The following is a 16,248-nucleotide window of genomic DNA, read 5'->3' on the forward strand; positions in this document are numbered from 1 at the left end:
AGTTGAAATAATTTGCTGACAGCTTGGTCCCCCCCAGTTCAAAAATCCCATCTGCGCCCCTGATGGTTACTGCTCTCGTATGTTCAAATGTCCGTAAAATAAGGACCGATAATAAACCCCAGCTACCATGCTCTGTAACCTGGATTACACTACTTACATAAACTAATGCACAGACACGGACGTGCACACACACAGATTGAGACAGAAAGACAACCCTCTCATTTACAATTTCCACTACCCCACCGTAGCCAGCCAGTCACTTTGAGTTTAAATCTCCTTACCTTTTCCAAATGTTCTCCATGTTACAAAGTTTGAACAGATAATCACAAACAACGAGATCCAATTGAAGTGTCAGAAGTGGGATTCTAACCCACGCCTCCAGAGGAGACTGCGACCTGAACGCAGCGCCTTCGACCGCTCGACCATCCTGACGTTTTTTAACATAGTCTACGAATCAATAAACACAACACACCATCATGGTTACTGCTCTCGTATGTTCAAATGTCCGTAAAACAAGGACCGATAATAAACCCCAGCGAACATGCGCTGTAACGTTACCATAGTTACATAGGTTCCACTACTTACATTAACTAATGCACACAAGCAGGTTCACAAGCACACTCACACACAGATTGAGACAGAAAGACAACCCTCTCATTTACAATTTCCACTAACCCACCGTAGCCAGCCAGTCACTTTGAGTTTAAATCTCATTACCTTTCCCAAATGTTCTCCATATTACAAAGTTTGAACAGATAATCACAATCAAAGAGATCCAAATGAAGTGTCAGAAGTGGGATTCGAACCCACGCCTCCAGAGGAGACTGCGACCTGAACGCAGCGCCTTAGACCGCTCGGCCATCCTGACGTATGGCATCAGACCCTTCGAATCAATCAACACAACACACCATCATGGTTACTGCTCTCGTATGTTAAAATGTCCGTAAAATAAGGACCGATAATAAACCCCAGCTACCATGCTCTGTAACCTTACCATAGTTACATGGGTTACACTACTTAGATTAACTAATGCACACACGCAGGTTCACGAGCACAATCACAGACGGATTGAGACAGAAAGACACCTCTCTCATTTCCAATTTCCACTACCCCACCGTAGCGAGCCAGTCACTTTGAGTTTAAATCTCCTTACCTTTTCCAAATGTTCTCCATGTTACAAAGTTTGAACAGATAATCACAAACAACGAGATCCAATTGAAGTGTCAGAAGTGGGATTCTAACCCACGCCTCCAGAGGAGACTGCGACCTGAACGCAGCGCCTTCGACCGCTCGGCCATCCTGACGTTTTTTAACATAGTCTACGAATCAATAAACACAACACACCATCATGGTTACTGCTCTCGTATGTTCAAATGTCCGTAAAACATAGACCCATAATAAACCCCAGCGATCATGCGCTGTAACGTTACCATAGTTACATGGATTACACTACTTACATAAACTAATGCACAGACACGGACGTGCACACACACAGATTGAGACAGAAAGACAACCCTCTCATTTACAATTTCCACTACCCCACCGTAGCCAGCCAGTCACTTTGAGTTTAAATCTCCTTACCTTTTCCAAATGTTCTCCATATTACAAAGTTTGAACAGATAATCACAATCAACGAGAGCCAATTGTTGTGTCAGAAGTGGGATTCTAACCCACGCCTCCAGAGGAGACTGCGACCTGAACGCAGCGCCTTAGACCGCTCGGCCATCCTGACGTTTTTTAACATAGTCTATGAATCAATAAACACAACACACCATCATGGTTACTGCTCTCGTATGTTCAAATGTCCGTAAAACAAGGACCGATAATAAACCCCAGCGATCATGCGCTGTAACGTTACCCTAGTTACATGGGTTCCACGACTTACATTAACTAAGGCCCGATCCCGTTTCTTTGCTCACTGTCTCAACCCTACATCTCAACCCTAACCCTCATTGCTCATGCTCATTGCTACCCCTCATTGCTACCCTAACCGATCCCCTACCAAATGGGACAACCCTACCCTGTGACGTCATCATGGCCTCCCTGTGCCCCCTAGCAGATAACCAGACCCCTGGTAATGTTACAAGAGACAGACTGGCTGCCATTGTCTCGGGCAACGAGCAAGACCCATTGTAAAGATGTTTAACCTGAAATGGTATTTATATTTTGTAATTGGCACGGCCTGGCGAGACTGGCCACACTCACACTGGCAGATTTGAGCACGGTTAGGTGCTAAAACAGCCACGGCCACGGCCAGTAGGCCTAGTGTGAATGCACCCTTAGATAATAATCGGTTAAGAACAAGAACACTTTAGAAGAAACACTTTATTTAAATAAGAAACACTGAACCACACATCTAAAAATACACACAAACGCACACCTAAAAATACACACACACACTCTCTCATCTTTTGAGAGAATGGTGGAGAATCACATCTTCTCCACCATTCCGCCAACTTTGCCTCGCTCTCCTCATGCCTCGCCTGCCCCCTGGCACTCTCCTCTTGGAAGAGGTGCCTGGGGTGGTGGAAGAGGTGCCTGGGGTGGAGGAGCATGAGGGAGAGGTGGGAGGGCTGGTGGCAGTGGACTCAACGATGTCCTGAAAGAAAACGAATAAAAAGGAATTAGGAATTATATGCCAGAACTGGGTGATATGGCCATATGTTACGTACAATATGTGATAGCTATGTACACAATATAGTACTGCCAAAAAATACATTGATTAACCATGTAATATTACTAATATAATATATTAGTATAATAATACTTAGAGAATATTACTAATATAATATATATATATTAGTATATATAATATTACTTATAGAATATTAATAATTAATAACTAATAATGTTACTAATATTACTTTCTATATTAGCTAAGAGTTTATTGTTTACTGTTTACTGTTTTTTGTTTACTTTTTATAGTTAGTTAGTTAAGAGTTTATTGTTTATCTTATCTTATATTATAATTATTGTTTACTGTTTACTTTTTATTTTACTTTTTATTGTTATCTTAGAGTGTATTGTTTATCTTATATTGTATATAATTTAATATTGTGTTGTGTTTCTTTCTGTAAACTACTGGACAATCAATTTCCTTGAGGGAGTCATCCCAAAAGGATCAATAAAGCCTAATCTAATTTAATCTAATCTAATCTAATCTAATATAATATATTAGTATAGTAAAGTTTATTTTTACCCTTGAGTCACGAGAACATGGAAGATCTGGATATCATACGACATCCAGCCCGGTCGTATGCATCCCGGTCTGCAGCCCGGTCTGCAGGCCGGGCTGCAGAGCCCGTTATCGGGCATGCATCCCGGCCGAGAACCGTGGTCGGGCGGCCTGCGAAAGTCGGCCGGGGACTTTCGCGATCTTCCACGAAAGTCGGCCGGGGACTTCCGAGAGTCCGCTGCCGGGCTTCGAAGCCCGCGGCCGGGCTGCAGAGTATAATTAATAAAATAATTACTAGTTAATTACAGAGAAAATACTTACATTTGTGTTTTTCCAATCCTGTCGCATCTTTTCGTCCTCCATCTTGTCTAGGATATTTCTTGATTTTCCGTTTTCTCGCAAGGTATTGTGGGAGCAAGTCAGAACTGAAGCGCTTTGAGGGTGCCCATCGAAAATCTCAATTTTGAGGGGATGTTAGCCCTCCCCCTACCCCTTAAGCTACCTTTAAACTGGTATTGGGACATGGCTCCACGGCGCGTGAACGCGCAACAGCGAGGGTAAGGGCTGAGATTTTGAAGCGAGCAAAGGATTGAGATTCAACCTAATGCACACACGCAGGTTCACGAGCACACTCACACACAGATTGAGACAGAAAGACAACCCTCTCATTTACAATTTCCACTAACCCACCGTAGCCAGCCAGTCACTTTGAGTTTAAATCTCCTTACCTTTTCCAAATGTTCTCCATATTACAAAGTTTGAACAGATAATCACAATCAAAGAGATCCAAATGAAGTGTCAGAAGTGGGATTCGAACCCACGCCTCCAGAGGAGACTACCACCTGAACGCAACACCTTAGACCGCTCGGCCATCCTAACGAATTGTAACAGACCCTACGAATCAATATAAACAACACACCATCATGGTTACTGCTCTGGTATGTTCAAATGTCCGTAAAACATGGACCCATAATAAACCCCAGCTACCATGCGTTGTAACCTTACCATAGTTACATGGATTACACTACTTACATAAACTAATGCACAGACACGGACGTGCACACACACAGATTGAGACAGAAAGACCCCCCTCTCATTACCCACTTACACTACCCCACCGTAGCCAGCCAGTCATTTTGAGTTTAAATCTCCTTACCATTTCCAAATGTTCCCCATATTACAAAGTTTGAACAGATAATCACAATCAAATAGATCCAAATGAAGTATCGGAAGTGGGATTCGAACCCACGCCTCCAGAGGAGACTGCGACCTGACCGCAGCGCCTTAGACCGCTCGGCCATCCTGACCTTTTTTTAACCTAGTCTACGAATCAATAAACACAACACACCATCATGGTTACTGCTCTCGTTTGTTCAAATGTCCGTAAAACAAGGACCGATAATAAACCCCAGCTACCATGCGCAGTAACGTTACCATAGTTACATGGGTTACACTACTTACGTAAACTAATGCACACACACGCACGTTCACGAGCACACTCACACACAGATTGAGACAGAAAGACACCCCTCTCATTTACAATTTCCACTACCCCACAGTAGCCAGCCAGTCACTTTGAGTTTAAATCTCCTTACCTTTTCCAAATGTTCTCCATATTACAAAGTTTGAACAGATAATCACAATCAAAGAGATCCAAATGAAGTGTCAGAAGTCGGATTCGAACACACGCCTCCAGAGGAGACTACGACCTGAACGCAGCGCCTTAGACCGCTCGGCCATCCTGATGTATTTCATCAAACCCTTCGAATCAATAAACCCAAAACGCCATCATGGTTACTGCTCTCGTATGTACAAATGTCCGTAAAACATGGACCCATAGTAAACCCCAGCTACCATGTGCTGTAACGTTACCATAGTTACATGGATTACACTACTTACATAAACTAATGCACAGACACGGACGTGCACACACACAGATTGAGACAGAAAGACAACCCTCTCATTTACAATTTCCACTACCCCACCGTAGCCAGCCAGTCACTTTGAGTTTAAATCTCCTTACCTTTTCCAAATGTTCTCCATATTACAAAGTTTGAACAGATAATCACAATCAACGAGATCCAATTGTTGTGTCAGAAGTGGGATTCTAACCCACGCCTCCAGAGGAGACTGCGACCTGAACGCAGCGCCTTAGACCGCTCGGCCATCCTGACGTTTTATAACATAGTCTATGAATCAATAAACACAACACACCATCATGGTTACTGCTCTCGTATGTTCAAATGTCCGTAAAACAAGGACCGATAATAAACCCCAGCGATCATGCGCTGTAACGTTACCCTAGTTACATGGGTTCCACGACTTACATTAACTAAGGCCCAATCCCGTTTCTTTGCTCACTGTCTCAACCCTACATCTCAACCCTAACCCTCATTGCTCATGCTCATTGCTACCCCTCATTGCTACCCTAACCGATCCCCTACCAAATGGGACAACCCTACCCTGTGACGTCATCATGGCCTCCCTGTGCCCCCTAGCAGATAACCAGACCCCTGGTAATGTTACAAGAGACAGACTGGCTGCCATTGTCTCGGGCAACGAGCAAGACCCATTGTAAAGATGTTTAACCTGAAATGGTATTTATATTTTGTAATTGGCACGGCCTGGCGAGACTGGCCACACTCACACTGGCAGATTTGAGCACGGTTAGGTGCTAAAACAGCCACGGCCACGGCCAGTAGGCCTAGTGTGAATGCACCCTTAGATAATAATCGGTTAAGAACAAGAACACTTTAGAAGAAACACTTTATTTAAATAAGAAACACTGAACCACACATCTAAAAATACACACAAACGCACACCTAAAAATACACACACACACTCTCTCATCTTTTGAGAGAATGGTGGAGAATCACATCTTCTCCACCATTCTGCCAACTTTGCCTCGCTCTCCTCATGCCTCGCCTGCCCCCTGGCACTCTCCTCTTGGAAGAGGTGCCTGGGGTGGTGGAAGAGGTGCCTGGGGTGGAGGAGCATGAGGGAGAGGTGGGAGGGCTGGTGGCAGTGGACTCAACGATGTCCTGAAAGAAAACGAATAAAAAGGAATTAGGAATTATATGCCAGAACTGGGTGATATGGCCATATGTTACGTACAATATGTGATAGCTATGTACACAATATAGTACTGCCAAAAAATACATTGATTAACCATGTAATATTACTAATATAATATATTAGTATAATAATACTTAGAGAATATTACTAATATAATATATATATATTAGTATATATAATATTACTTATAGAATATTAATAATTAATAACTAATAATGTTACTAATATTACTTTCTATATTAGCTAAGAGTTTATTGTTTACTGTTTACTGTTTTTTGTTTACTTTTTATAGTTAGTTAGTTAAGAGTTTATTGTTTATCTTATCTTATATTATAATTATTGTTTACTGTTTACTTTTTATTTTACTTTTTATTGTTATCTTAGAGTGTATTGTTTATCTTATATTGTATATAATTTAATATTGTGTTGTGTTTCTTTCTGTAAACTACTGGACAATCAATTTCCTTGAGGGAGTCATCCCAAAAGGATCAATAAAGCCTAATCTAATTTAATCTAATCTAATCTAATCTAATCTAATCTAATCTAATATAATATATTAGTATAGTAAAGTTTATTTTTACCCTTGAGTCACGAGAACATGGAAGATCTGGATATCATACGACATCCAGCCCGGTCGTATGCATCCCGGTCTGCAGCCCGGTCTGCAGGCCGGGCTGCAGAGCCCGTTATCGGGCATGCATCCCGGCCGAGAACCGTGGTCGGGCGGCCTGCGAAAGTCGGCCGGGGACTTTCGCGATCTTCCACGAAAATCGGCCGGGGACTTCCGAGAGTCCGCTGCCGGGCTTCGAAGCCCGCGGCCGGGCTGCAGAGTATAATTAATAAAATAATTACTAGTTAATTACAGAGAAAATACTTACATTTGTGTTTTTCCAATCCTGTCGCATCTTTTCGTCCTCCATCTTGTCTAGGATATTTCTTGATTTTCCGTTTTCTCGCAAGGTATTGTGGGAGCAAGTCAGAACTGAAGCGCTTTGAGGGTGCCCATCGAAAATCTCAATTTTGAGGGGATGTTAGCCCTCCCCCTACCCCTTAAGCTACCTTTAAACTGGTATTGGGACATGGCTCCACGGCGCGTGAACGCGCAACAGCGAGGGTAAGGGCTGAGATTTTGAAGCGAGCAAAGGATTGAGATTCAACCTAATGCACACACGCAGGTTCACGAGCACACTCACACACAGATTGAGACAGAAAGACAACCCTCTCATTTACAATTTCCACTAACCCACCGTAGCCAGCCAGTCACTTTGAGTTTAAATCTCCTTACCTTTTCCAAATGTTCTCCATATTACAAAGTTTGAACAGATAATCACAATCAAAGAGATCCAAATGAAGTGTCAGAAGTGGGATTCGAACCCACGCCTCCAGAGGAGACTACCACCTGAACGCAACACCTTAGACCGCTCGGCCATCCTAACGAATTGTAACAGACCCTACGAATCAATATAAACAACACACCATCATGGTTACTGCTCTGGTATGTTCAAATGTCCGTAAAACATGGACCCATAATAAACCCCAGCTACCATGCGTTGTAACCTTACCATAGTTACATGGATTACACTACTTACATAAACTAATGCACAGACACGGACGTGCACACACACAGATTGAGACAGAAAGACCCCCCTCTCATTACCCACTTACACTACCCCACCGTAGCCAGCCAGTCATTTTGAGTTTAAATCTCCTTACCATTTCCAAATGTTCCCCATATTACAAAGTTTGAACAGATAATCACAATCAAATAGATCCAAATGAAGTGTCGGAAGTGGGATTCGAACCCACGCCTCCAGAGGAGACTGCGACCTGACCGCAGCGCCTTAGACCGCTCGGCCATCCTGACCTTTTTTTAACCTAGTCTACGAATCAATAAACACAATACACCATCATGGTTACTGCTCTCGTTTGTTCAAATGTCCGTAAAACAAGGACCGATAATAAACCCCAGCTACCATGCGCAGTAACGTTACCATAGTTACATGGGTTACACTACTTACGTAAACTAATGCACACACACGCACGTTCACGAGCACACTCACACACAGATTGAGACAGAAAGACAACCCTCTCATTTACAATTTCCACTAACCCACCGTAGCCAGCCAGTCACTCTGAGTTTAAATCTCCTTACCTTTTCCAAATGTTCTCCATGTTACAAAGTATGAACGGATAATCACAAACAACGAGATCCAATTGTAGTGTCAGAAGTGGGATTCTAACCCACACCTCCAGAGGAGACTGCGACCTGAACGCAGCGCCTTAGACCGCTCGGCCATCCTGACGTATTTCATCAGACCCTTCGAATCAATATAAACAACACACCATCATGGTTACTGCTCTGGTATGTTCAAATGTCCGTAAAACATGGACCCATAATAAACCCCAGCTACCATGCGTTGTAACCTTACCATATTTACATGGATTACACTACTTACATAAACTAATGCACAGACACGGACGTGCACACACAAAGATTGAGACAGAAAGACCCCCCTCTCATTACCCACTTACACTACCCCACCGTAGCCAGCCAGTCATTTTGAGTTTAAATCTCCTTACTATTTCCAAATGTTCCCCATATTACAAAGTTTGAACTGATTATCACAATCAACGAGATCCTAATGTAGTGTCAGAAGTGGGATTCGAACCCACGCCACCAGAGGAGACTGCGACCTGAACACAACGCCTTAGACCGCTCGGCTATCCTGACGAATTTCAACCTTTCCATTCGAATCAATCAACACAACACACCATAATGGTTACTGCACTCGTATGTTCAAATGTTCGTAAAACAAGGACCGATAATAAACCCCAGCTACCATGCTCTGTAACCTTACCATAGTTACAATGATTACACTACTTACATGAACTAATGCATACACATGCACGTGCACACACACAGATTGAGACAGATTGACACCCCTCTCATTACCCATTTCCTCTACCCCACCGTAGCCAGCCAGTCACTTTGAGTTTAAACCTCCTTACCTTTTCCAAATGTTCTCCATATTACATAGTTTGAACAGATAATAACAATCAATGAGATCCAAATATAATGTCAGAAGAGGGATTCGAACCCACGCCTCCAGAGGCGACTACGACCTGCACGCAACACCTTAGACCGCTCGGCCATCCTAACGTTTTGTAACTGACCCTACGAATCAATAAAAACAACACACCATCATGGTTACTGCTCTAGTATGTTCAAATGTCCGTAAAACAAGGACCCATAATAAACCCCAGCTACCATGCGTTGTAACCTTACCATAGTTACATGGATTACACTACTTACATAAACTAATGCACAGACACAGATTGAGACAGAAAGACCGCCCTCTCATTACCCACTTACACAACCCCACCGTAGCCAGCCGGTCGGTCGTTTTGAGTTTAAATCTCCTTACCTTTTCCAAATGTTCCCCATATTACAAAGTTTGAACCGAATATCACATTCAACGAGATCCTAATGTAGTGTCTGAAGTGGGATTCGAACCCACGCCACCAGAGGAGACTACGACCTGAACGCAGCGCCTTAGACCACTCGGCCATCCTGACGTATTTCAACATTTCCCTTCGAATCAATCAACACAACACACCATCATGGTTACTGCTCTCGTATGTTCAAATGTCCGTAAAACAAGGACCGATAATAAACCCCAGCTACCATGCTCTGTAACCTTACCATAGTTACATGGATTACACTAGTTACATGAACTAATGCACACACACAGATTGAGACAGATTGACACCCCTCTCATTACCCATTTCCTCTACCCCACCGTAGCCAGCCGGTCGGTCGTTTTGAGTTTAAATCTCCTTACCTTTTCCAAATATTCCCCATATTACAAAGTTTGAACCGAATATCACATTCAACGAGATCCTAATGTAGTGTCTGAAGTGGGATTCGAACCCACGCCACCAGAGGAGACTACGACCTGAACGCAGCGCCTTAGACCACTCGGCCATCCTGACGTATTTCAACATTTCCCTTCGAATCAATCAACACAACACACCATCATGGTTACTGCTCTCGTATGTTCAAATGTCCGTAAAACAAGGACCGATAATAAACCCCAGCTACCATGCGCTATAACGTTACCATAGTTACATGGGTTCCACTACTTACATTAACTAATGCACACACGCAGGTTGACGAGCACACTCACACACAGATTGAGACAGAAAGACACCCCTCTCATTTACAATTTCCACTACCCCACAGTAGCCAGCCAGTCACTTTGAGTTTAAATCTCCTTCCTTTTTCCAAATGTTCTCCATATTACAAAGTTTGAACAGATAATCACAATAAAAAAGATATCCAAATGAAGTGTCAGAAGTGGGATTCGAACCCACGCCTCCAGAGGAGACTACGACCTGAACGCAGCGCCTTAGACCGCTCGTCCAACCTGATGTAATGCATCAAACCCTTCGAATCAATAAACCCAAAACGCCATCATGGTTACTGCTCTCGTATGTTCAAATGTCCGTAAAACATGGACCCATAATAAACCCCAGCTACCATGTGCTGTAACCTTACCATAGTTACATGGATTACACTACTTACATAAACTAATGCACAGACACGGACGTGCACACAAAGATTGAGACAGAAAGACACCCGTCTCATTTCCCCTTTCTACTACCCCAAAGTAGCCAGCCAGTCACTTTGAGTTTAAACCTCCTTTCCTTTTCCAAATGTTCTCCATATTACATAGTTTGAACAGATAATAACAATGAACGAGATCCAAATATATTGTCAGAAGAGGGATTCGAACCCACGCCTCCAGAGGAGACTGCGACCTGAACGCAGCGCATTAGACCGCTCGGCCATCCTGACGTATTGCATCAGACCCTTCGAATCAATCAACAAAAAACGCCATCATGGTTACTGCTCTCGTATGTTCAAATGTCCGTAAAACAAGGACCGATAATAAACCCCAGCTACCATGCGCTGTAACGTTACCATTGTTACATGGGTTACACTACTTCCATAAACTAATGCACGCACACGCACGTTTACGAGCACGCGCACACACAGAAAGACACCCCTCTCATTTCCAATTTCCACTACCCCACCGTAGCCAGCCAGTCACTTTGAGTTTAAATCTCCTTACCTTTGCCAAATGTTCTCCATGTTACAAAGTTTGAAAAGATAATCACAATCAACGAGAGCCAAATGAAATGTCAAAAGTGGGATTCGAACCCACGCCTCCAAAGGAGACTGCGACCTGAACGCAGCGCCTTAGACCGCTCGGCCATCCTGACGGATTGTATCGGACCTTTCGAATCAATCAACGCAATACACCATCAATGTTACTGCTCTCGTATGTTCAAATGTCCGTAAAACAAGGACCGATAATAAACCACAGCTTCCATGCGCTGTAACCTTACCATAGTTACATGGATTACACTACTTACATAAACTAATGCACAGACACGGACGTGCACACACACAGATTGAGACAAAAAGACACCCCTCTCATTACCCAAATACACTACCCCACAGCAGCCAGCCAGTCACTTTGAGTTTAAATCTCATTACCTTTTCCAAATGTTCTCCATATTACAAAGTTTTAACAGAAAATCACAAACAACGAGATCCAATTGTAGTGTCAGAAGTGGGATTCCAACCCACGCTTCCAGAGCAGACTGCGACCTGAACGCAGCGCCTTAGACCGCTCGGCCATCCTGACGTTTATTAACATAGTCTACGTATCAATAAACACAACACACCAGCATGGTTACTGCTCTCGTATGTTCAAATGTCCGTAAAACAAGGACCGATAATAAACCCCAGCGATCATACGCTGTAACTTTACCATAGTTACATGGGTTCCACTACTTAAATTAACTAATGCACACACGCAGGTTCACGAGCACACTCACACACAGATTGAGACAGAATGACACCCATCTCATTACCCATTTCCACTACCCAACCTTAGCCAGCGAGTCACTTTGAGTTTAAATCTCCTTACCTTTTCCAAATTTTCTCGAAATTACAAAGTTTGAACAGATAATCACAATCAACGAGATCCTAATGTAGTATCAGAAATGGGATTCGAACCCGCGCCTCCAGAGGAGACTACAACCTGAACGCAGTGCCTTAGACCGCTGCGACATGAACGCAGCGCCTTAGACCGCACGGCCATCCTAACGTATTTCATTAGACCCATCGAAACAATCAACAAAAAACGCCATCATGGTTACTGCTCTCGTATGTTCAAATGTCCGTAAAACAAGGACCGATAATAAACCCCAGCTACCATGCGCTGTAACGTTACCATTGTTACATGGGTTACACTACTTACATAATCTAATGCACACACACGCAAGTTTACGAGCACACGCACACACAGATTGAGACAAAAAGACACCCCTCTCATTTCCAGCCAGTCACTTTGAGTTAAAATCTCCTTACCTTTTCCAAATGTTCTCCATATTACAAAGTTTGAACAGATAAACGCAAACAACGAAATCCAATTGTAGTGTCAGAAGTGGGATTCTAACCCACGCCTCCAGAGACTGCGACCTGAACGCAGCGCCTTAGACCGCTCGGCCATCCTGACGTTTTTAAACATAGTCTACGAATCAATAAACACAACACACCATCATGGTTACTGCACTCGTATGTTCAAATGTTCGTAAAACAAGGACCGATAATAAACCCCAGCTACCATGCTCTGTAACCTTACCATAGTTAGCCTACATGGATTACACCACTTACATGAACTAATGCACACACATGCACGTGCACACACGCAGATTGAGACAGATTGACACCCCTCTCATTACCCATTTCCTCTACCCCACCGTAGCCAGCCACTCACTTTGAGTTTAAACCTCCTTACCTTTTCCAAATGTTCTCCATATTACATAGTTTGAACAGATAATAACAATCAATGAGATCCAAATATAATGTCAATAGAGGGATTCAAACCCACGCCTCCAGAGGAGACTGCGACCTGAACGCAGCGCCTTAGACCGCTCGGCAATCCTGACGTATTTTTTCAGTCGCTTCGAATCAATCAACAAAAAACGCCATCATGGTTACTGCTCTCGTATGTTCAAATGTCCGTAAAACAAGGACCGATAATAAACCCCAGCTACCATGCGCTGTAACGTTACCATAGTTACATGGGTTACACTACTTATGTAAACTAATGCACACACACGCACGTTTACGAGCACACGCACACACAGATTGAGACAGAAAGACACTCCTCTCATTTCCAATTTCCACAACCCCACCGTAGCCAACCAGTCACTTTGAGTTTAAATCTCCTTACCTTTTCCAAATGTTCTCCATGTTACAAAGTTTGAACAGATAATCACAATCAACGAGAGCCAAATGAAATGTCAGAAGTGGGATTCGAACCCACTCCTCCAGAGGAGACTGCGACCTGAACGCAGCGCCTTAGACCGCTCGGCCATCCTGACGAATTGTATCAGACCCTTCGAATCAATCAACGCAACACACCATCATGGTTACTGCTCTCGTATGTTCAAATGTCCGTAAAACAAGGACCGATAATAAACCACAGCTTCCATGCGCTGTAACCTTACCATAGTTACATGGATTACACTACTTACATAAACTAATGCACAGACACGGACGTGCACACACACAGATTGAGACAAAAAGACACCCCTCTCATTACCCCACCGCAGCCAGCCAGTCACTTTGAGTTTAAATCTCATTACCTTATCCAAATGTTCTCCATATTACAAAATTTGAACAGATAATCACAAACAACGAGATCCAAATATAGTGTCAGAAGTGGGATTCGAACCCACGCCTCCAGAGGAGACTGCGACCTGAACGCAGCGCCTTAGACCGCTCGGCCATCCTGACGTATTGTATCAGACCCTTCGAATCAATCAACGGAACACACCATCATGGTTACTGCTCTCGTATGTTCAAATGTCCGTAAAACAAGGACCGATAATAAACCACAGCTTCCATGCGCTGTAACCTTACCATAGTAACATGGATTACACTACTTACACAAACTAATGCACAGACACGGACGTGCACACACACAGATTGAGACAAAAAGACACCCCTCTCGTTTCACATTTCCACTACCCCACCGGAGCCAGCCAGTCACTTTGAGTTTAACTCTCATTACCTTTTCCAAATGTTCTCCATATTACAAAGTTTGAACAGATAATCACAAACAACAAGATCCAATTGTAGTGTCAGAAGTGGGATTCTAATCCACGCCTCCAGAGGAGACTGCGACCTGAACGCAGCGCCTTAGACCGCTCGGCCATCCTTACGTTTTTTAACATAGTCTACGAATCAATAAACACAACACACCATCATGGTTACTGCTCTCGTATGTTCAAATGTCCGTAAAACAAGGACCGATAATAAACCCCAGCGATCATGCGCTGTAACGTTACCATAGTTACATGGGTTCCACTACTTACATTAACTAATGCACACACGCAGGTTCACGAGCACCCTCACACACAGATTGAGACAGAAAGACAACCCTCTCATTTACAATTTCCACTACCCCACCGTAGCCAGCCAGTCACTTTGAGTTTAAATCTCCTTACCTTTTCCAATTGTTCTCCATATTACAAAGTTTGAACAGATAATCACAATCAAAGAGATCCAAATGAAGTGTCTGAAGTGGGATTCGAACCCACGCCTCCAGAGGAGACTACGACCTGAACGCAGCGCCTTAGACCGCACAGCCATCCTGATATATTTCATCAAACCCTTCCAATCAATAAACCCAAAACGCCATCATGGTTACTGCTCTCGTATGTACAAATGTCCGTAAAACATGGACCCATAATAAACCCCAGCTACCATGTGCTGTAACCTTACCATAGTTACATGGATTACACTACTTACATAAACTAATGCACAGACACGGACGTGCACACAAAGATTGAGACAGAAAGACACCCGTCTCATTTCCCCTTTCTACTACCCCAAAGTAGCCAGCCAGTCACTTTGAGTTTAAACCTCCTTACCTTTTCCAAATGTTCTCCATATTACATAGTTTGAACAGATAATAACAATCAACGAGATCCAAATATAATGTCAGAAGTGGGATTCTAACCCACGTCTCCAGAGGAGACTGCGACCTGAACGCAGCGCCTTAGACCGCTCGGCCATCCTGACGTTTTTTAACATAGTCTACGAATCAATAAACACAACACACCATCATGGTTACTGCTCTCGTATGTTCAAATGTCCGTAAAACATGGACCCATAATAAACCCCAGCTACCATGCGTTGTAACCTTACCATAGTTACATGGATTACACTACTTAGATAAACTAATGCACAGACACGGACGTGCACACACACAGATTGAGACAGAAAAACAACCCTCTCATTTACAATTTCCACTACCCCACCGTAGCCAGCCAGTCACTTTGAGTTTAAATCTCCGTACCTTTTCCAAATGTTCTCCATATTACAAAGTTTGAACAGATAATCACAATCAAAGAGATCCAAATGAAGTGTCAGAAGTGGGATTCGAACCCACGCCTCCAGAGGAGACTACGACCTGAACGCAACACCTTAGACCACTCGGCCATCCTAACGTATTATCACAGACCCTACGAATCAATAAAAACAACACACCATCATGGTTACTGCTCTGGTATGTTCAAATGTCCGTAACACATGGACCCATAATAAACCCCAGCTACCATGCGTTGTAACCTTACCATAGTTACATGGATTACACTACTTACATAAACTAATGCACAGACACGGACGTGCACACACACAGATTGAGACAGAAAGACCCCCCTCTCATTACCCACATACACTACCCCACCGTAGCCAGCCAGTCATTTTGAGTTTAAATCTCCTTACCTTTTCCAAATGTTCCCCATATTACAAAGTTCAAACTGATTATCACAATCAACGAAATCCTAATGTAGTGTCAGAAGTGGGATTCGAACCCACGCCACCAGAGGAGACTGCGACCTGAACGCAGCGC

General features: G+C 43.4%; 3 non-coding genes across 3 annotated transcripts; all 3 read right to left on the minus strand.

Annotated features, from left to right (window-relative positions):
* Positions 1 to 785: 785 nt before the first annotated feature.
* On the minus strand, positions 786 to 868 carry trnal-cag (transfer RNA leucine (anticodon CAG)). Its single transcript has one exon. It is a non-coding gene; the product is annotated as a tRNA-Leu (tRNA).
* Positions 869 to 11,453: 10,585 nt separating this feature from the next.
* On the minus strand, positions 11,454 to 11,536 carry trnal-cag (transfer RNA leucine (anticodon CAG)). Its single transcript has one exon. It is a non-coding gene; the product is annotated as a tRNA-Leu (tRNA).
* A 2,507-nt stretch (positions 11,537 to 14,043) lies between these two features.
* On the minus strand, positions 14,044 to 14,126 carry trnal-cag (transfer RNA leucine (anticodon CAG)). The gene has a single exon. It is a non-coding gene; the product is annotated as a tRNA-Leu (tRNA).
* Positions 14,127 to 16,248: the final 2,122 nt, after the last annotated feature.

This window comes from Gadus macrocephalus, chromosome 2, assembly GCF_031168955.1.
Source record: "Gadus macrocephalus chromosome 2, ASM3116895v1".
Taxonomy (NCBI): domain Eukaryota; kingdom Metazoa; phylum Chordata; class Actinopteri; order Gadiformes; family Gadidae; genus Gadus; species Gadus macrocephalus.